This window comes from Pongo pygmaeus, chromosome 2 (assembly GCF_028885625.2).
Source record: "Pongo pygmaeus isolate AG05252 chromosome 2, NHGRI_mPonPyg2-v2.0_pri, whole genome shotgun sequence".
NCBI classification, from domain to species: Eukaryota; Metazoa; Chordata; class Mammalia; order Primates; family Hominidae; genus Pongo; species Pongo pygmaeus.
Genome location: NC_085930.1, coordinates 178,861,621 through 178,870,374, shown reverse-complemented (window position 1 = coordinate 178,870,374; position 8,754 = coordinate 178,861,621). Strand labels below are relative to the sequence as shown.

Below are 8,754 nucleotides of genomic sequence, written 5' to 3'. Positions count from 1 at the left end.
AATAAATCTTTACTACTACAGTGAACTAATTTTCAATAAAGGTGCCAAGAACATACATTGGGGAAATGATAGTCTCTTCAATAAATGGTGCTAAGAAAAAACTAGACCCCATCTCTTGCCATATATAAAAATTAAATCAAAATGGATGAAATACTTAAATCTCAAACTATAAAACTACTAATAGAAAACATTGGGGGAAAATCCCCAGGATATTGGTCTGGGCAAAGATTTCTTGAGCAATAGCCTATAAGCACAGGTAACCAAAACAAAAATGGACAAATGGGACGACATCAAGTTAAAAACTTTCTGCATAACAAAGGAAACAATCAACAAAGTAAAGAGACAACCCACAGAATGGGAGAAAATATTTGCAAACTATTTATCTGACAAGGGATTAATAACTAGACTATAGAAAGAGCTCAAACAACTCAATAGGAAAAAAATCTAATAATCCAATCAAAATGGACTAAAGATTGGAATAGACATTTCTCAAAAGAAGACATATGGCAAACAGATATATGAAAAGGTGCTCAATATCACTGATCATCAGAGAAATGCAAATCAAAGCTACAATGAGATATAATCTCAACCAAGTTAAAATGATTTTTCTTTAAAAGATGGGGCAATAATGAATGCTGGGTAGGATGAGGAGAAAAGGGAATGTTTATACACTGTTGGTGGGAATGCACATTTGTACAGCCACTATAGAGAATAGTATGGAGGTTCCCCCAAAAACTTAAAATAGAACAACCATATGATCCAGCAATCTCACTACTAGGCATAAACCCCAAAGAAAGAAAATCAGTATATCAAAGAGACATCTGCACTCCTGTGTTTATTGCAGCACTATTCACAATAGCCAATATTTAGAAGCAACCCAAGTGTCCATTAACAGACAAATGGATAAGCAAGATGTGGTACACAATGGAGTACTATTCAGATATAAAAGGAATGAAATTCTGTTATTTGCAACAACATAGATGGAACTGGAGGACATTACGTTAAATGAAATAAGCCAGGCGCAGTAAGACAACCATCACATGTTCTCACTCATTTGTGGGAGCCAAAAATTAAAACAATTGAACTCATGGACATAGAAAGTAAAATGAATGTTACCAGGGATTGGAAAGCACAATGGGGAGGGAGGAATGGTGATGGTTAATGAGTACAAAAATATAATTAGATAGAATGAATGGGATCTAATATTTGATAGCACAACAGGATGGTTTTAATCAACAATATTTTATTGTTTAAAAATATCTAAGAGTATAATTGGAATGTTTATAACACAAAGAAATGATAAATGCTTGAGGTGATGAATATTCCATTTACCTTGATGTGGTTATTATACACTATATTCCTTTATCAATATCTTATGTACCCCATAAATAATACACCTGCTATGTACTCATAAAAATTAAAAATGAAACAAACAAGTAAATAACAATAACAACACACCTGGGGGAATATCCAGTGTCTTTGGATATGGCAATTTCTTATGTTTGTCAATATCTATTCACCCCAGTTAATCAGTATATAAACATGTTTATATATAGCAGTGTGGATTGTTTAATATACTTAAATTTTTTAGAGCAGTTTTGTGTTTATAGTAAAATTCAGAGAAAGGTGCAGAGATTTCCCACATACTCTCTGTCCCCACGCAAGTATAGCCTCTCCCATTATGGACATTCTTCACCAAAGTAGTACATTCGTTACAATTGATGAACTTACATTGACACATCATTATCACCCAAAGTCCATAGTTTACATTGGAATTCTCTCTTGGTGTTGTACATTTTACAGGTTTGGACAAATATATAATGACATGTACCCACCAGTTATAATATCACACAGAGTAGTGTTACTACCCTAAAGATTCTCTGTGCTCTGTCAATCCATCCCTTCCTCCCTCCCTAATCCCTGACAACCACTGATTTTTTTCCTGTCTCTATAGTTTTGATTTTTCCTAAATGTTGTATAGTTGGAATCATATGTGTGTACCCTTTTCAAATTGGCTTCTATCACTGAATGATATCCATTTAACTTTTCTCCATTTTTTTCATGGCTTGATAGCTCATTTCTTTTTAGCACCAAATAATGCTCCATTATCTGGATGCACTGCAATTTACTTATGTATTTACTTACTGAAAGGTAAATATGTAAGTTGCTTGGTTGGTTGGTTGCTTTTAAGTTTTGGCAATTAGGAGTAAAGCTGCTATAATCACCCATGTGCAGGTTTTTGTGTGGCTATGTATTTTCAGTTCCTTTGGAAAAATACCAAGAAGGGTGATTGCTGGATAATATGGTAAGAGTATGTTTAGTTCTGCAAGAAACTGTCAAACTGTGTTCCAATGTAGCTGTACCATTTTGTATTTCCACCAGCAATGAATAAGAGTTTCTATTCCTGTACATCCTCAACAGCATTTGCTGTTGTCAGTGTCTAGATTTTGGCCATTCTAATAGGTATATAGTGGTATCTCATTGTTGCTTTTATTTGGATTTCCCTAATGACATGTGATGTAGAGTATCTTTCCATATGCTTATTTGACATCTATAGATCTCCTTTGACGAGGTGTCTATTAAGGTCTTTGACCCATTTTTAATTGTGTTGTTTTCTTATTGTTGAGTTTTAAGAGTTCTTTGTATATTTTGGATAACAGTCCTTTATCAGATAGATCTTTTGCAAATATTTTCTTCCAGTCTGTGGTTTGTCTTTACATTCTCTTGACGGTGTTTTTCCCAGAGCAGAACATTTTAATTTTAATGAAGTCCAGTTTATCAATCCTTTCTTTCATGGCTTATTCCTTTGGTGTTCTATCTGAAAAAGTCATCGCCAAACCCAAAGTCATCTATATTTGCTCGTATGTTATTTTTTAGGAGTTGTTTTTTAATTAGCTATGGAGTCAAGGATTATGTGCTATCTTTTAGTTTATATTAAACAGTAGAGTCCAACAGTCTTCTGTTTGTTATTTAATTAATTAATTAATTTATTTTTTGAGACAGAGTCTCACCCAGTTGCTCAGGCTGGAGTGCAGTGGCACAATCACGGCTCATTGTAGCCTCAAACTCCTGGGCCCAAGTGATCCTCCCACCTCAGCCTCCTGAGTAGCTGGGACCACATGTGCACAGCAACATGCCTGGTCAACATTTAAAAAATTTTTTTAGAGACAGGATCTCACCATGTTGACCAGATTGGTCTCAAACTCCTAGGCTCAAGCAATCCTCCCACCTCAGCCTCCCCAAGTGCTGAGATAACAGGTGTGAGTCACTGTGCCTGGCCTGTTTGTTTTAAAAAAATCACCTGTGATACTGTGAATTATGAATAAGTTATCCTTTTATTCTTTCCCGTTCCTTCTTCTTTTGAAATTCTTCATACTGGGGGTTTGTGATCAATCCCAGCTTTTCATATGACCCATTGGGCATGCCTCTTTGTTCCCTGTGTTAAGAGAATGTTTTGCTGCAAGTGAATGATCAGGTGGCAGGGATGTGGCTTCTATGTGTCAGAACATGGTAGCTGGTTCAGTGATTTATCTGATGGGAAATTTTCTCTGGGAGAGAAGGCTTGGTGATGCCCTCTAATTCATCTAACTCTGCTTTATCGAACACAGCTAAACCAGAGTTGAAAACAAGTGGAAGACAACGTGGTAAACTACAGGCAAAAAGACAGAGCTCTTGAGTATTCCTGACCAAGTAAAGGCCTGACAAGGAAGAATATGTGTTGACAGTATTTCTTAGGACATGCTTCAAGGACCACATTAAAACATTTCCACAGAGTATAGGCTTCAATCAGCAGAAGATGTTCTTGTATCCCAAGTACCACAGGGTCGAGTTTTCCAATGACCCCAGCACAGCAGCCAACACAAGGGCTGCTGGAGTAATTAAAAAGATTTCATTAAGTGTCAGCAAAAGCTTGTGGCCAACTGTAGACAAATTTTATGCATTATTATATTCAAGTCTCTCCAAAAACATTCAGCCTAATCTAATTGAATTAAATATTAAGGCAGGAAAACACTTATTTAAAAGAAAGATTTGTTCTTCTGCTTTATGTGACAATATTTTAAGAAATCCTTCTGCTTTATTCAATTTGTAAAATATATAAATTGTTAGAATAAATTCTTCTCAAGGTCGCTTTTCAAACAAATGCATATACTCCCTTTCAGAAGTTTTATTGACTTTGGATTCATATTCACCTAACATTAATTGAGTATCTACTGTATTAGGCATTAAATTCTAACAAACTACAAATAGCTATTGTCCCAATTTTATAGTTGAACAAAAGGGGACTCAAAAATGTTAAATAATTTATCTGAAAATCACACAGTAAATGGGAGTAAACTCCAGTTGAATCATGCAAGTTAATTATATTGCCTTTAAAAATAATTTTTATTATATACATATATACACACACGTATATATATTTAAAAGCAGTTGGTATTATGTCAGATGTGTATTGTGTTCATCTCATTAGTGAAGCCTCATTCTATTGATGTGAAAGTATTTATGCTAATCACACTTATTAGGAATTTGTTGATAGAACAATAAAATTATTTTCCTAGCTCAGTTAGCTCACTATATATTTTTTCCCATTGACTTTACCAGTGAGAAGAAGATGGAAACCGTTTGAATGTGGAACATTGTCCCAAAGTCAGCCAGGTGAGATATTTGACCATTAGTTTATAGTACTTTTGAGAGATTATGGCTTTTATTTTCCCTTCAAAACTTGTGGGCTTCTGGGGAGAAGCATGAGAAGTAGAAACAGGTGTAATTGCAGCAGTATGGAAGGGCTACAATTTGAGAGACAATAGCTTATTAAAATTTTAATGGAAAAATATTCAATGCTCATGGATAGGAAAAATCATTATTGTGAAAATGGCCATACTGCCCAAAGTAATTTATAGATTCAATGCTATTCCCATTAAACTACCACTGACATTCTTCACAGAATTAGAAAAAAACTATTTTAAAATTCATATAGAACCAAAAAAGAGCCTGTATAGCAAAGACAATTCTAAGCAAAAAGAACAAAGCTGGAGACATCACGCTACCCAACTTCAAACTGTACTACATGGCTACAGTAAACAAAATAACATGGTACTGGTACAAAAATAGACACACAGACCAATGGAACAGAATAGAGTACTCAGAAATAAGACTGCTCATCTACAACCATATGATCTTCGACAAACCCGACAAAAAACAAGCAATGGGGAAAGGATTCCCTATTTAATAAATGGTACTGGGAGAACTGACCAGCCATATGCAGAAAATTGAAACTGGACTCCGCTCTTATGCCTGATACAAAAATTAACTCAAGATGGATTAAAGACTTAAGTTGAAAACCCAAAACTATGAAAACCCTGGAAGAAAATCTAGGCAATATCATTCAGCACATAGGCACGGGCAAAGATTTCATGACAAAAACATTAAAAGCAATTGCAACAAAAGTAAAAATTGACAAATGGGATCTAATTAAACTAAAGAGCTTCTGCACAGCAGAAGAAATTATTATTAGAGCAAATAGACAACCTGCAGAATGGGAGAAAATTTTTGCAACCTATCCATCTGACAAAATTCTTTTTTTTTTTGACAAAGTTCTAATATCCAGAATCTACAAGGAACTTAAACAAATTTATAAGGAAAAAACCCAAACAACCCCATTAAAAAGTGGGCAAAGGACATGAACGGATACTTCTCAAAAGAAGACATTTATGTGACTAACAAACATATAAAAGAATCTCAACATCACTGATCATTAGATAAGTGCAAACCAAAATCACAATGAGATACCATCTCACGCCAGTCAGAATGGCGATTATTAAAAAGTTAAGAAACAACAGATCTGGCAAGGCTGTGGAGAAATAGGAAAACTTTTACACTGTTGGTGGGAATGTAAATTAATTCAACCATTGTACAAGACAGTGTGGTGATTCCTCAAAGACCTAGAACCAGAAATATCATTTGACCCAGCAATCCCATTACGGGGTATATACCCAAAAGAATATAAATCATTCTATTATAAAGATACATGCACATGTATGTTCACTGCAGCACTATTCACAATAGCAAAGACATGGAATCAACCCAAATGCCCATCAATGATAGACTGCATAAAGAAAATGTGGTACATATACACTGTGGAATACTGTGCAGCCATAAAAAGGAACGAGATTGTGCTCGCTTCTGCAGCACATATACTAAAATTGGAATGACACATAGAAGATTAGCATGGCCCCTGTGCAAGGATGACATGCAAATTCGAGAAGCGTTCCATATTTTTCTCAAGTATCTAGAACTAGAATTACCATTTGACCCAGCCATCCCATTACTGGGTATATACCCAAAGGATTATAAATCATGCTACTATAAAGACACATGCACACGTTTGTTTATTGCGGCACTATTCACAATAGCAAAGACTTGGAACCAACCCAAATGTCCATCAATGATAGACTGGATTAAGAAAATGTGGCACATATACACCATGGAATACTATGCAGCCACAAAAAGGATGAGTTCATGTCCTTTGTAGGGACATGGATGAAGCTGGAAACCATCATTCTCAGCAAAGTATCACAAGGACAGAAAACCAAACCCTGCATGTTTTCACTCATAGGTGGGAATCGAACAATGAGATCACTTGGACACAAGGTGGGGAACATCAGACACCAGGGCCTGTTGTGAGGTGGGGGACTGGGGGAGGGAGAGCATTAGGAGAAATACCTAATGTAAATGATGAGTTGATGGGTGCAGCAAACCAACATAGCACATATATACTTATGTATCAAACCTGCACATTGTGCACATGTACTCTAGAACTTAAAGTGTAATTAAAAAAAAAAAAGAAACGAAAAGAACGAGATCATGTCCTTTGCAGGGACATCGTTGGAGCTGGAAGTCATTATCATTGGCAAACTAACACAGGAACAGAGAACCAAACGCTGCATGTTCTTACTTATATGTGAGAGCTGAACAATGTGAACACACAGACACAGGGAGGGTAACAACACACACTGGAGCCTGTGGGAGGCAGGGTGGAGGGAGGAACAGCATTAAGGAAAATAGCTAGTGCATGCTGGGCTTAATGCCTAGGTAATGAGTTGATAGGTGCAGCAAATCACTATGGCATACATCTACCTATGTAACAAACACCTGCACATCTTGCACATGTACCCCAGAACTTAAAATAAAAAATAAAAAATTTTTTGTTTTTTCTCAGAGATGCTTTGTGTTTATTTGATGGTCTTGCCTTGTTATTTCTGTCTTGAGAAGTCACTGAACTAAAGGACAGTGAGAAGAGACTAGTCCATTCCTCACCTCAAGCCATTCTCCAGCTAATATTCTTGAATAGACAAGTAATTTTCTTAAAAATTATCTTAAAAGTAAGTCTCTGGTAGCCTATTCATTTCAGCATCAGGCAGTTCTTTAAAAAAATTGAACAATGTCTAAAATAGCTTCTAACACACAGTAGACACTTGATAAATACTTGGTAGATGAAATAATAAAACATAAATCCATTAATTTAATTTAATTTAATTGATTTTTTATTATACTTTAAGTTCTAGTGTACATGTGCACAATGTGCAGGTTTGTTACATATGTACCCATGTGCCATGTTGATGTGCTGTACCCGTTAACTCATCATTTACATTAGGCATATCTCCTAATGCTATCCCTCCCCCATCCCCCCACCCCACGACAGGCCCCAGTGTGTGATGTTCCCCGCCCTGTGTCCAAGTGTTCTTATTGTTCATTTCCCATCTATGAGTGAGAACAGGCAGTGTTTGGTTTTCTGTCCTTGCAATAGTTTGCTCAGAATGATGGTTTCCAGCTTCATCCATGTCCCTGCAAAGGACATGAACTCATCCTTTTTTATGGCTGCATAGTATTCCATGGAGTATATGTGCCACATTTTCTTAATCCAGTCTATCATTGATGGACATTTGGGTTGGTTCCAAGTCTTTGCTATTGTGAATAGTGCCGCAATAAACATGCATGTCCATGTCTTTATAGCAGCATGATTTATAATCCTTTGGGTATATACCCAGTAATGGGATGGCTGGGTCAAATGGTATTTCTAGTTCTATATCCTTGAAGAATTGCCATACTGTCATCCACAATGGTTGAACTAGTTTACACTCCCATCAACAGTGTAAAAGCATTCCTATTTCTCCACATCCTCTCCAGCACCTGTTGTTTCCTGACTTTTTAATGATCACCATTCTAACTGGTGTGAGATGGTATCTCATTGTGGTTTTGATTTGCATTTCTCTGATGGCCAGTGATGATGAGCATTTTTTCATGTGTCTGTTGGCTACATAAATGTCTTCTTTTGAAAAGTGTCTGTTCATATCCTTTGCCCACTTTTTGATGGGGTTGTTTGTTTTTTTCTTGTAAATTTGTTTAAGTTCTTTGTAGATTCTGGATATTAGCCCTTTGTCAGGTGAGTAGATTGCAAAATTTTTCTCCCATTCTGTAGGTTGCCTGTTCACTCTGATGGTAGTTTCTTTTGCTGTGCAGAAGCTCTTTAGTTTAATTAGATCCCATTTGTCTATTTTGGCTTTTGTTGCCATTGCTTTTGGTGTTTTAGACGTGAAGTCCTTGCTCATGCCTATGTCCTGAATGGTATTGCCTAGGTTTTCTTCTAGGGTTTTTATGGTTTTAGGTCTACAATTTAAGTCTTCAATCCATCTTGAATTAATTTTTGTATAAGGTGTAAGGAAGAGATCCGGTTTCAGCTTTCTATATATGGCTAGC

At 36.1% G+C, this 8,754-nt stretch overlaps 1 non-coding gene across 1 annotated transcript; it reads left to right on the top strand.

The window, feature by feature from the left end:
• Nucleotides 1–6,170: 6,170 nt before the first annotated feature.
• On the top strand, nt 6,171–6,277 carry LOC129034293 (U6 spliceosomal RNA). The gene has a single exon (XR_008501799.1). It is a non-coding gene; the product is annotated as a U6 spliceosomal RNA (small nuclear RNA).
• Nucleotides 6,278–8,754: the final 2,477 nt, after the last annotated feature.